Source organism: Schistocerca serialis, chromosome 10 (genome assembly GCF_023864345.2).
Source record: "Schistocerca serialis cubense isolate TAMUIC-IGC-003099 chromosome 10, iqSchSeri2.2, whole genome shotgun sequence".
NCBI classification, from domain to species: Eukaryota; Metazoa; Arthropoda; class Insecta; order Orthoptera; family Acrididae; genus Schistocerca; species Schistocerca serialis.
Window position 1 is genome coordinate 203725145 of NC_064647.1, and position 13240 is coordinate 203738384.

A 13240-nucleotide genomic window follows, 5' to 3' on the forward strand; every position below is an offset into this window, starting at 1 on the left:
AAGCGAGGTGTCAACCGACGTGCGCGTGATTAGATTGGCTGGCTGAGTTCTTTTTCTTTTTTTTCCTTTATTGTATTTCGATTCCCCTCGAAAGGGGGGGGGGGTTGGCAGCAGCTTATTACGCTACTCTGCAGCCTACAGACTTTTTAAAATGTAAGGAGAATTTAAGAAACAGTAAAAGCAGGCGATAAAACGGGGACGTAAATTGTAAAACGGCGGAAAATTGGGGAAAGTTAAAACATTAAGCAAAGGGTTGGCAAAGCGAAAAAGAATACACGGGATGCAGACAGGTAACATAGTAGAGAAACAATTAAAAAACGTGGCGACAGTCTGGTTTCTGTTCGCAAGAGATATAAAATCACACCCAGCGACAGTATGATGGCCATTCGCAGCACTTCGGAAAAGACACACAACACTGAACACTCACTGTAAACACAGCACTAAAATGTCGGCACAAAGAGGACACACCATAGCCTAGGGCAGATGGGGGGGGGGGGGGGGACCTGGACAGTTGAGAGGGAAAACAAGGAGTGAGGAGTGGAAAAACGGAAAGGGGGGGGGAACCAATGGAGGGAGAGGACCCATAAGGGGGGGAGGGGCAGGGCAGACGCGAGAGGGAATGGGAAAAGGCAGAGGAGGGAAATGCAAAAGGACTTGGGGGAGAGAAGGGGGGCAGGGGGTGAGGGGGATCAAGACGGTGGGAATAGAGTATGGCATATGTTCGAGGAATAGGAGCAGATAGGGGAAAGGAATGAGGTCATAGAGGAGCCGCGTGGGGGACGGGAGGTGTATACGGAAGACGAGGCAGAGTGCATGACGCTCAAGGATCTGGAGGGACTTACCGAATTTGGGGGGGGGGGGGGGGGGCAGATATCCAGGCGGGACTGGCATAACAGAGGATGGAACAGATTAAGGATTTGTAGGTGTGGAGGATGGTAGAGGGGTGCAACCCCCATGTCCGGCCAGAGACGAGTTTGGTGAGTCGGAGGCAGTTTTGGGCTTTGGATTGGATGGAGGGGAGATGAGGGATCCAGGTGAGGTGATGATCAATGGTGAGGCCAAGGTAGGTGAGGGTGGGGGTGAGGCAGACAGGACGGGCACAGACGGTAAGGGAGAAATCCAGGAGTTGGAAGGTGCGAGTGGTACGACCTACGATGATTGCCTGGGTCTTGGAAGGATTGACTTTCAGGAGCCACTGGTTACACCATGCAGCAAAAAGGTCAAGGTGATTCTGGAGAAGGCGTTGGGACCGTTGGAGGGTAGGAGCGAGGGCAAAGAATGAGGTGTCATCAGCATACTGCAGGAGGTGTACTGGAGGTGAGGAGGTAGAGGAGAGAGCACATGACAGACCCCTGGGGCACACCTGCAGAGGGGTAGAAGGTGTGGGAATTGGCATTATGGATGGTATCATAGGAGGGGTGGCGGGAGAGGAAGGAGGCCATCAGACGGATTTAGTTGACAGGAAGGGCATAGGTTTGGAGTTTAAACAGGAGACCGGGATGCCAGACATGGTCGCAGTCCTTTTTGAGGTCGAGGGAGACAAAAATGGCGCAGCGATGGGAGTTAAGCTGGAGGGACAGGAGATGAGTGAGGCGGAGGAGTTGGTCATCGGCAGAGAAGGAAGGTTGGAAGCCACATTGGGTGTCAGGGAGGAGGTGGTTTTGGTGGAAGTGGTGATGGATGCGCCAGGAAACTGGCTGAGCGAGAGGCCGGTGCTTAAGTATGCTATCGGGGGCGCCGCTACAGGCCGCTGGGACCACGTGTTCCACTGTGGCACCCCCACACTAAAAGCGGGCCAGGAGGCGCGCGCCGCCACAGCTTACGGCGCGATGGTGCAGAGACCTCTATGGGTCTTGGACGTCCACGACGTCTGGCGTTGATTCAAATTCCACGGCGCACGGTACCAGAACCAGTCCTTAATGTTCATTTGCTTCCGGAAACATGCGTAGGACGAAATTTTGTAAGACATATTTTTGTATTGCTACTGTGTGAGGAAGAGAAGTCGGAGTGCGCGAATTTTTCTTCGTCCTGTATATACAGAAATGGTCAGGCGCAATTTCTTTTGAGTTTTGGCAGACTGGGAAGAGAGTTAGCAGTTGTCACGTTATGCAGGGGCAGACATTTACTGCTGTGAGAGAGAACAGAGCGAGAGGGCAGTGGTTCGCAACACTACAGGCCACAGGAACCCCATAGTGCAGACAGTGTGGGTGGGAGGTTGTACTCTGGTGGGACAGAAAAAAAAATTCAAAATAGCGTTCCTGACTGAAGAGAATCAGGTGCAGGGTAAGGTGAAAAGACATACCTTTTAGACTGAAGGAATGCGCGCTATCACAGACGGTGGTCACGAGCTGACCTCCGAAGAATCTTCTCACAGAAATCGCTTAGGCATGCTTCCCACTGAAAAGCAGAGACTCATATTTGCTTGGATGTAGGATGTGTAAGGTGTCAGGCAAATCCAACACCTTCCATGAAAACCCTGACAAGATATCAAATCCGGCAATATGTCACATAGCTCCGAATAAATCCTGAAATTAAATTAACCAAAGTAATACGATCAACGAGTGAGCAAATGGAATACCACAAACTAACACAAGAACGTCTAATGTTAAAAGATAGAGCCCTCCAGAAGAACAGTATAGATCTTACGATAACACTAAAAGTGCCACACCAGCTGCAAGTTTTAGCGTGAGACTATACGCGTCTCTCTTAAGTAGAAAACATTAAAAACATTGCCCCAACATGAAAAGTATAATGTTTCTCATTGGATAGACAGAATTTTTGTAGGCGGAGCTTAAGGTTAACATTGAGATGCTGACTGGTCAGTTGTAAACACAGCCAGCTACCTGTTTCTTAAACCAACTTCGGTAAACAGTATTAAGGATAAGTTTGAGAGAGTTGCTAGTGAGACAGCGAGGTGTGTGGAGCTGCGCCAGCCGCCGCCCCCTGACAAACACCGACAAGGTAATGAACTCACGCGATGCCGCATTTTTGAGCGCATAAGGCTTCACTCAGAACTGCAGAAGTCTCATCTGTTACACCCCCTTTTTGCGTAATACTAGTGTCGATCGTCAATTAAAGCTCATGGTGTCCACATTTGCCACTTGAAGTAAAAATCTGAAACGCGATGATTTTTCTGTTATATAATTATTGAGAAGCCACATCAGCCACTAATTTATGACAATTAAATAAGTAATTAAAGATAATTGAGGGTCACTGTAGACCATTTTTGATAGTTTTATCTTTTATGAAACTTAATTTAAACCTAGATTATAGATGTGATATGGCATAGGCCATCCTTCGATTCATTGTAGAACTTGGAAACCCATTCAGGGAATATTCATCCTGTATTAAAATATTTTCTTTCATCAATAGCGCAATTTAACAGCGCAATTTATAAGCAATGTTTTGTGAGTAGAATAAAAATTCCTATGGTAAAATTAACTGCTTTTCGACGTTATTTTACCAGCTAACTAAAAATAGGAAAGCCTTGAACCCCTTCCACTAAATTTAGTTAGTATTGAGATTCTTTTACAGGGAGTGCAGTGGAGCTGACGGTGAAATCATTAAGTATTTGATTGTATCATCGCTAGTCTCACTGAACTCTTCTGAACTCTACATGTCATGTGCGGACTGGCGTCTCCTTACCAGCAACAGGTCCCAGGTTCAAACTAGTCAATTCCCTAAAAAACACGCTCAGAGCGTCGTTGCGCGAAAGTGGTAGGGAGACACGACTTAGAACAAACAGACACCACGCAGAATGTTAGAGAGGGCAAATGGAAATTTCCAGAAAACCTTCTGAAAGAAGTGTGAGCTTCAGGCTATTGGCTGGCAGACTCATGACCCATGTAGTGGGAGGCAACAGTTTTGTAACGGGCACTGGGATTCGTCGCCTGAGCACAAACGTAGACAAAAAGGGATTACGGACATCGGCTTCGGATGGGCATTCATTTAAATCAAAGAGAAAAGTTGGAAATTTGTGCCAGACAGGGATTCGAACACAGGCCTCGTGCTCACTAGGCAATGTTCTGACCGCTAACAAGGGGAGGCGACAATGGTGGAATACCAGTTTCTTTGGAGCTACAGTGTATGTGTAGGTACTTGGTAACTCGCTATTACTGTCATCTAAGGAAAAAAAAACTTCATCGGACTTTTTCTTAGCCTCCCCCACATGATATATCTATAATTTTGCGGTCTTGCCCTCCCATGTCGTGAGTAATGGTGAGGTGGCTCCAGTAGAATGCTTCCCATACCGATATGTCACGCGCAAAATTAGAGCTGGAACGGTACCTCTCCAGGAGAAGTCCCATTTCTGTCCGCCAGGGATGTATCGTAGAGGGTTCTTTCTACATAAAACTGTAGGTATTGGCTTCATAATCACGAAAATATGAAATACCCATATAGTGTCAAAAAGTGGAAAAGTGCTGTTTTTGCAATATACGATTCACACCTTTTGCACGTAGGCGCTAACTTTTTTACCCCAAAACCTTTAAAGACCTGAAAAAGCTAATTTGTAAGCTATGACTTACGAGTTTTTATTGATAGTGAGTGAAAGCCTAGAATAAGCTTTATGATAATTCCATGGTTAAGTATGAAACATTTGTGTAATTTACACTGCAGTATTAACACGAAGATAATGAAACCGATAGACCTGCATATGGCACTATACAGGATGTCCCAGAAATCTTTAGACGAACTTCCAGTGGTGGAAGAGAGTCTCTTGAGGAACAAACTGGAAATAGGAATCCATGTCTGGAAACGTCTAATGACATTACTGAGACCCGAAGTGATGGGCGCCAGCGCTTGCCCCTAATACAGAAACCTTTAGATGTCAGATACTCAAAAATGGTTGGTTCAAATGGCTCTGAGCACTATGGGACTTAATATCTGTGGTCATCAGTCCCCTAGAACTTAGAACTACTTAAACCTACCTAACCTAAGGAGAACACACACATCCATGCCCGAGGCAGGATTCGAACCTGTGACCGTAGCGGTCATCACATCTGTACCAAACATTACACACTACTGGACATTAAAATTGCTACACCAAGAAGAAATGCAGATGATAAACGGGTATTCATTGGACAAATATATTATTCTAGAACTGACATGTCATTACATTTTCACGCAATTTGGGTGCATAGATCCTGAGAAATAAGTACCCAGAATAGCCACCTCTGGCCGTAATAACGGCCTTGATACGCCTGGGCATTGAGTCAAACAGAGCTTCGATGAACTGTACAGGTACAGCTGTCCATGCAGCTTCAATACGATACCACAGTTCATCAAGAGTAGTGACTGGCGTATTGTGACGAGCCAATTGCTCGGCCACCATTGACCAGACGTTTTGACGTTTCCATTGGTGAGAGATCTGGAGAATGTGCTGGCCAGGGCAGCAGTCGAACAATTTCTGTATCCAGAAAAGCCTGTATAGGACATGCAACATGCGGTCGTGCATTATCCTGCTGAAATGTAGGGTTTCACAGGGATCGAATGAAGGGTAGAGCCACGGGTCGTGACACATCTGAAATGTAACGTACACTGTTCAAAGTGCCGTCAATGCGAACAAGCGGTGACCGAGGCGTGTAACCAATGGCATCCCACACTATCACGCTGGGTGATACGCCAGTATGGCGATGACGAATACAGGCTTCCAATGTGCGTTCACCGCGATGTCGCCAAACACGGATACGGCTATCATGATGCTGTAAACAGAACCTGGATTCATCCGAAAAAATGACGTTTTGCCATTCGTGCACCCAGGTTCGTCGTTGAGTATACCATCGCAGGCGCTCCTGTCTGTGATGCAGCGTCAATGGTAACCGCAGCCGTGGTCTCCGAGCTGATATTCCATGCTGCTGCAAACGTCGTCGAACTGTTCGTGCAGATGGTTGTTGTCTTGCAAACGTCCCCATCTGTTGACTCAGGGATCGAGTCATGGCTGCACGATCCGTTACAGCCATGCGGATAAGATGCCTGTCATCTCGACTGCTAGTGATACGAGGCCGTTAGGATCCAGCACGGCGTTCCGCATTACCCTCCTGAACCCACCGATTCCATATTCTGCTAACAGTCATTGGATCTCGACCAACGCGAGCAGCAACGTCGCGGTACAATGAACCGCAATCGCGATAGGCTACAATCCGACCCTTATAAAAGTCGGAAACGTGATGGTACGCATTTCTCCTCCTTACACGAGGCATCACAACAACGTTTCACCAGGCAACGCCGGTCAACTGCTGTTTGTGTATGAGAAATCGGTTGGAAACTTTCCTCATGTCAGCACGTTGCACGTTGTAGGTGTCGCCACCGGTGCCAACCTTGTGTGAATGCTCTGAAAAGCTAATCATTTGCATATCATAGCATCTTCTTCCTGTCGGTTAAATTTCGCGTCTGTAGCGCGTCATTTTCGTGCTGTAGCAATTTTAATGACCAGTAGTGTATAGAGTACATTTGTGTAGGGAGGTGTGGTGCTCTGTCGGACATGTGCGACAGAACAGACACCACTCGTGATGAAGCAGCTAGTGCATATGAGTCTGACAGAATAATCATAAGCAGTGGAGCAGTAGAATAAAGAAACAACTGCATCACACGTCCACATAATAGTTTGACGCGTAATACAGTAAAAAAAAAAATCATTGGGATTTGAATCCAGGTCTCTTGGTACGACGCTTAAACGCTCTACAAACTTCGCCACGGAAGCTATACGTATTAGCTCCTCATAGTTATGCTTTTCCTGTGGTCCGTATTTCTGGAATTACGAGGGTCATTCAATAATTAAAGAGAAAAATTAGTCTAGAGAAAAGAGGGTTTATTTCTACAAAACAATACTTTTTCTACTTTGCAGCATAAACCCCTTAAACATTTACACACTTGTTCCAACGGACTGCGAGCTTTGTTATTCCGGCTGCAAAGATCTCTCTATCTTGATGTTTGAACCAATTTCCCATAAACTTTTTCACGTCCGCAGGCCTCTTGCCACATATTGCCTGTTTCTGTGCACGAAACAAATGTAAATCACTAGATGCTAAATCAGGACTGTAAGGGGGATGGGGCAGTACTTCCCAGCCCATCTTGTCGATGGTTCCACGGGTTAGTTGAGCAATATGAGGACATGCGTTGTCTTGCTGGAGATCACACCTTTCCTCTGAGATCCACGACGTCTCTCTCTCTCTCTCTCTCTCTCTCTCTCTCTCTCTCTCTCTCTCTCTCTCTGATGGCTGGTTTCACCTTTAATAGCAAATCCGAGTAGTATTGGCTGTTCATTGTACGCTGCTCTTCGAGATAATCTCTAAAAACTGGACCTTCAGCATCCCAAAACACCGTCCACATGACTTTTCTTGCTAATGCTTGGGTTTTGAATGTTTTTCTTGGCAGGTGAGTTGCTGTGCTTCCAATCCATGCTTTGTGCTTTTGATTCTGGCTCATAATAGTGAACCCAAGTTTCATCACAAGTTAAAATTTTGTTGAGAACGTGCTCACCTCTTTCATAACTTTCCTTTAGCTCTGTGCACACTCTCAACCTTTTTTCCTTGTGTAGCCGTGTCAACTCCATTGGGACCCATCTTGCTCAAGTTTTGCGGCACTTCAGATTGTTACAGATAATTTTGTGAGCTGTACCAGTACTAACTTGAAGCTTATCAAATAACATTTCCACAGACACACGGCGGTCAGCACGGATAATGTCATCAATTTGAGTTTTAAGTGAGAGAGTTGAAACTGCAGATGGTGGGCCAGAACGATGTTCGTCGGTCACAGAGTCGCGGCCGTTTTTAAACTTCTCTACCCACTTGTAAAAGTTTACACGATTCATACAACCTTTACCATAGACTTTATACATTCTACAGTATATATTCACTGGTTTCTCGCCTTCAGCAAGGAAAAAAACGAATAACAGAACGTTGTTCAACTAACGTGGACGTTTTAAGCGGACTCGCCATCTTGAAATGTATTTTTGAGGTTATAAACAAAACAATAATCAGGGCTCATCCCAATGATGCCAACTTAAAGCCATAAAAGTACCAAACCTGCCCTAACAACAGTTTTTTCTCCAGACCAATTTGTCTCTTTAATTACTGAATGACCCTCGTACTTTTAATTAACGTTTACGCCCGTTATGCAGAACGACAGCACACAGTACGAACTAAATCGGAGTTTTGGTTGATTCTCTATCGACATACAACGTTCGGTACCGACCCGAGTTTTTGACATCTGGAGGTTTTGGTGCTAAGCCACCCCTTCGGCAGCAAACGTGACTTTGTGCGCTGCTGGACCATAGGCGTAACGTCTCCCAAATGTTTGTTATGGAGTGATTACCACTGATTGCCGCAATCGCTAGTGTGTGGAAAGGCCTTGCCTCCTATGACTATGGCTCTGAGCACTATGGGACTTAACATCTATGGTCATCAGTCCCCTAGAACTTAGAACTACTTAAACCTAACTAACCTAAGGACATCACACAACACCCAGCCATCACGAGGCAGAGAAAATCCCTGACCCCGCCGGGAATCGAACCCGGGAACCCGGGCGTGGGAAGCGAGAACGCTACCGCACGACCACGAGATGCGGGCGCCTCCTATGAATTTGATGCTCTGTTGCCTCGGAGGACGAAGGTATCGGACAAGAGGTTCCTTCTGCAGTTTGGTTTTCTCCTTGAACTCTCTAAAGTTTACGATGTTTCTCGACATACAGGAGAAAAATAAACTGCAGGTAGAAGTCAGTGTCAGAAATCATCATCCACCGATGAAACAGAGCACCACATTACAGAGGACAATGCCTGTCTAAGCTAGCTCCATCTCCAGTGGCGATCGTGGCAATCAGACGCGATCACTGAATAACAAACAACATTGCGAGACGCTCCGCCTACGGTGCGTTAGCGTACGTAGGTGGTTTGAAAAGTTCTCGGAATCACCACGAGAGGTCGGTGCTAGCGCAACGAGTTGTTCACGTGATATTCATTGGACTGTTGCCTGTAAAGGCGTGCCACGTCGGTGCCCTTGGAAGAGAGCTGTGGCGGCGATGTGGCTCTGTTGTTCCCGCGTATTGATTTACGAAGAGGGGAAAAAAAATCGAGATCCGAGCAGTGATTAAGTACTTCGTAAAGAAAGGTGTGAAATCAAAGGACATTCACGCCGATTTCCAGAATACACTGGGGGACTCAGCTCCTTCACATTCAGCTGTTGCCAAGTGCACAAATGAATTTAAATTTGGTCAGGAGAGTTTAGATGATGATCCGGCCAAGAAGTGTCACTACTCCAGAAATCACTGCAAAAGAACACAAAATGGTCATGGAGTATCACCAATTGAAAGTGGCTGAAATTGCTCACGCTTGCCAGATGTCATCTGAAAGGGTATATCACATTTTAACTGAAGAATTAGAAATGAAAAAAAAATTATCTGCAAGCTGGTGCCGCGACTTTGACACTGGATCAAAAACGCACGAGACTGGACATATCGGGACAATGTCTGGCCTGTTTTAGGAGAAACGAACTGGATTTTTTGCGCCGGTTTCTTACCACAGATGAAACTTGGGTGCACTACTATACCCCAGACACAAAACAACAGTCAAAGCAGTGGAAACATGCTGAGTCTCCGCCAGCAAAGAAAGCAAAGACAAGTCCTTCAGGGGGAAAGGTCATGGCATCAGTATTCTGCGATGCGAAGGGGATCCTGTTTGTTGATTGTCTCCCCACTGGGCAAACAATTACTGGAGAATACTATGCTAACCTCCTTGACAAATTGCAACAAAAGATACGCGAAAAAAGGCCAGGTTTGGCAAGGAGGAAAGTCATATTTCATCAAGACAATGCGCTTCCGCACACAAGTGCCGTCGCCAAGGCAAAATTACACGAACTAAGGTATTAATTGTTGCCACACCCACCTTATTCACATGATATGGCTCCGTCAGACTTCCATCTCTTCCCAAAACTGAAAATTTTCCGTGGTGGACGAAGATTCACTTCAACTATTTTGCAGGCCTGGAGGATACTCTTTTTCGAGATGGGATCAAGGCACTGGAACATAGTTGGACCAAGTGCATTAATCTACAGGGAGACTATATTAAAAAATTAAAAAAGCTTCAGTGATGTAAGTACTTTTTTCTATTCTGCTCAGAGAACTTTTCAAACCAACCTTGTACAAAGACATATTTGTTTCCAAAGTGATGACCTAGTGGAATTCGCCGGTTTCTATAACTTCGAAGCTCTGTTGCGTCGTTGGATGACGTTTCTGGACAGGAATTCCTATTTTCGTTTTGTTTCTCAAGGCGCCCTCTACAACCTCTCGTAGTTTGTCGCAACGTTTCTGAGACACCCTGCCTACAGTGGAGGTTTGATGACGTGAGATGTGTTGATTTGCCACTAAAGAAATGAACATCAAGTGTTACAGGCGCAACAAAACCTTCCATTTTCATGGAATGACTCTTTACCACCGTAACGTTGCTTTCTCATAATCCTTTTTCCTTTTCCACAGGGGTTATTTTCGGCGGCGACATAGACTTTTCAACCGACAGAGTATTCACAAAGTACAACATCCAGATCCGACTTGTCCAACAAGCCTATCAGTATGTTGCGAACGACACCTACACTAATGACATCGTGTTGTTTAAACCTTTCAGAGGTTTCACCTTAGAAAGGGGATTCGTCGAAACCATTCCTTTGACGGATCAGAGAACGTGAGTAATGACGAAATTTGTTTTCACAGTAGATAGATTGTGGCTAAACTGAAGAATACGATACTGCTATCGGTTCTTGACTTTGCAGACAACATTAACAGTAGTCCATTAAATTTCGGGCATATAGCCGCGCAAATAAAATTTAGTCCACTGATATTTCGGCCGTGTATCGTCCGGCCATCCTCAGAGTGAGTCACAAGACAAGACAAGACAAGATGCCAACTGCGGCTTTACATGCTCCACCGCGGCGGACATGCCGTATATCGGAAGCCAACACACACAAATCTATACCTACATGCCAATACCTGCCATCACCCTTCACTGATCACAGGTGTCCTTAATACCTTAGTGCACAGGGCGCACCGTATACCGATAAAGATAATTTGCAAGAAGAGCTCACATATCTCAAGAGCATTTTTAAAGCGAATGGATGCTCTCCGCAACAGATTCGTAGAGCATTCAATGCAAAACCTAGAATGCAGATATGTGATGGGGAAGAAGACAGTAATTCCTTCAGATCAAGTGGGTTTTTGCCCTATGTGGGCACTCTTCCCTCGAAGATAGGCTGTATTATCGTGGAGCACGATTTTAAGGTGATCTTCTGGCCTTCCACGAAGATTGCAACTTTACTCGTCGGCTCTGTAAAGGAGATTTATTGCTCCGAAAGGCGATTCCTTGCGGAAATTGTGAGAAATCGTACATAGGTCTGTAAGAGGTCCATGACTAAGGAATTTTTTGCTGGCGCACTCGAGCAGATGTAATTTGGATGGATTGCTCACGCGCTGCCTGCGATATGTAAGCTATAAGAGAGTCTCAGACCAGAGAGCAGTGTTGTCAGCAGTAGGAACTTTGTGGCAGTAGGAGTAAGTAGTAGCTAGGAGTAGTGTGTATGAAGTTGGCTGGGCCAGTCGTGTGGAGCGATGGCGCTGCCTGAGCGATGTAGTATAAGGTAAAAGCAGCCTCTCGCATATGTACAATTGTTATATCTGAAACGTCCCCTTAGAAAAATTATACATGACTGTGCTTAAACTGACACACAGTATTTTTAGCGCAACGCAATCTGACTTTCAAAAATCCCTACAAAAGAATGGCCCTGACTAACATTAACCTATACCTTTCACAAATCACTTACCTCACCAAAAATCTTCGTTACTCGAACTACTGCAATACAGCTAAATAAAAGATTCAAACTCCTGAAGGCACTAACTACTGATAGGCATAGTTAGCAAATGAAAGATTTTGATAAAGAACAAACAATGTATTTACCTTAATAGTGTTGAAAAATCATAATATACATAGCAGTTCATGACATCCAGTCTTACAAATTTCAAAACTCCGCTATTTCTCTCCCCACATCCACCACTGCTGGCGGCTCACCTCCAACTGCGCAACGCTACGCGCTGTTCACATCCAGCTCCCCAACACTACAATGGCAGACAACAATGCAAACTAGCCACAGACTGCACACAGCACAGCCAGTGATTTTCATACAGAGCGCTATGTAATGTTGCCAATAAGAAAACATAAACAGCCTACTTACATATCAAGTCCCATGTAAATGTTTTTAAAAAATATCTTAATAATAATCTTTCTTATAAAAAAAATTACTTTTGACAATCATTCATCTCAATTTAAAGATTTTATTAATTTCTCCAATCCATGGTCATCACGATTATTGTAAAGAAAAATCAGTTGTTTCTTTTTATACATGACAAATCCATCGGGTAGCATTGCACTGAGCTGTCCCAGAAAAATTTCTTATAGGAGCAGATATATATACGGTATCCGGCGACCTTATTGAGGTAAGAATTTTTAATTTATTCAGTAGGATCTTTCAGGGCCATGATGCAGCACTCCTGACGCCCAAATTTACCAGTTTAGATTCGCAGTCAGTTAATTATCGAAAAGGTTATAAGTAAGCCACAATTTTATTGAGAGATTAGTCACATTGTATTATTGGTAGGTTACGGAAATTTTTCTGTTGGGAGGCCAAGTGTATTTTTTTTATAAGAAAGATTATTATTATTAAGATATTTTTTAAAAACATTTACATGGGACTTGATATAACAATTGTACACATGCGCGAGGCTGCTTTTACCTTATACCACATCGCTCAGGCACCGCCATCGCTCCACACGACCGGCCCAGCCAACTTCATACACACGACTGCTAGCTACTATTTACTCCTACTGCCACACAGTTCCTACTGCTGACAACACTGCTCTCTGGTCTGAGATTCTCTTATAGTTTACATATCGCAGGCAGCGCGTGAGCAATCCATCCAAATTACATCTGCTCGAGTGCGCTAGCAACAGATTCCTTAGTCATGGACCTCTTACAGGTCAAACAACACGCACCGTTCATGAGAGATGTGTGGGGCAACGAAGATACACACGCTTATCACAGCCAGACAAATCAGCTGTGGCCGAACATTGTATTGATTCAGAGCATTCCATGAATTACAGTGATATAAAGATTTTAACATCCACTGCTTCCTTTTGGGAATCTGTCTACAAGGAAGCTATAGAGATTAGATTAGCTACTAATTTAATAAATAGAGATAATTGTTTT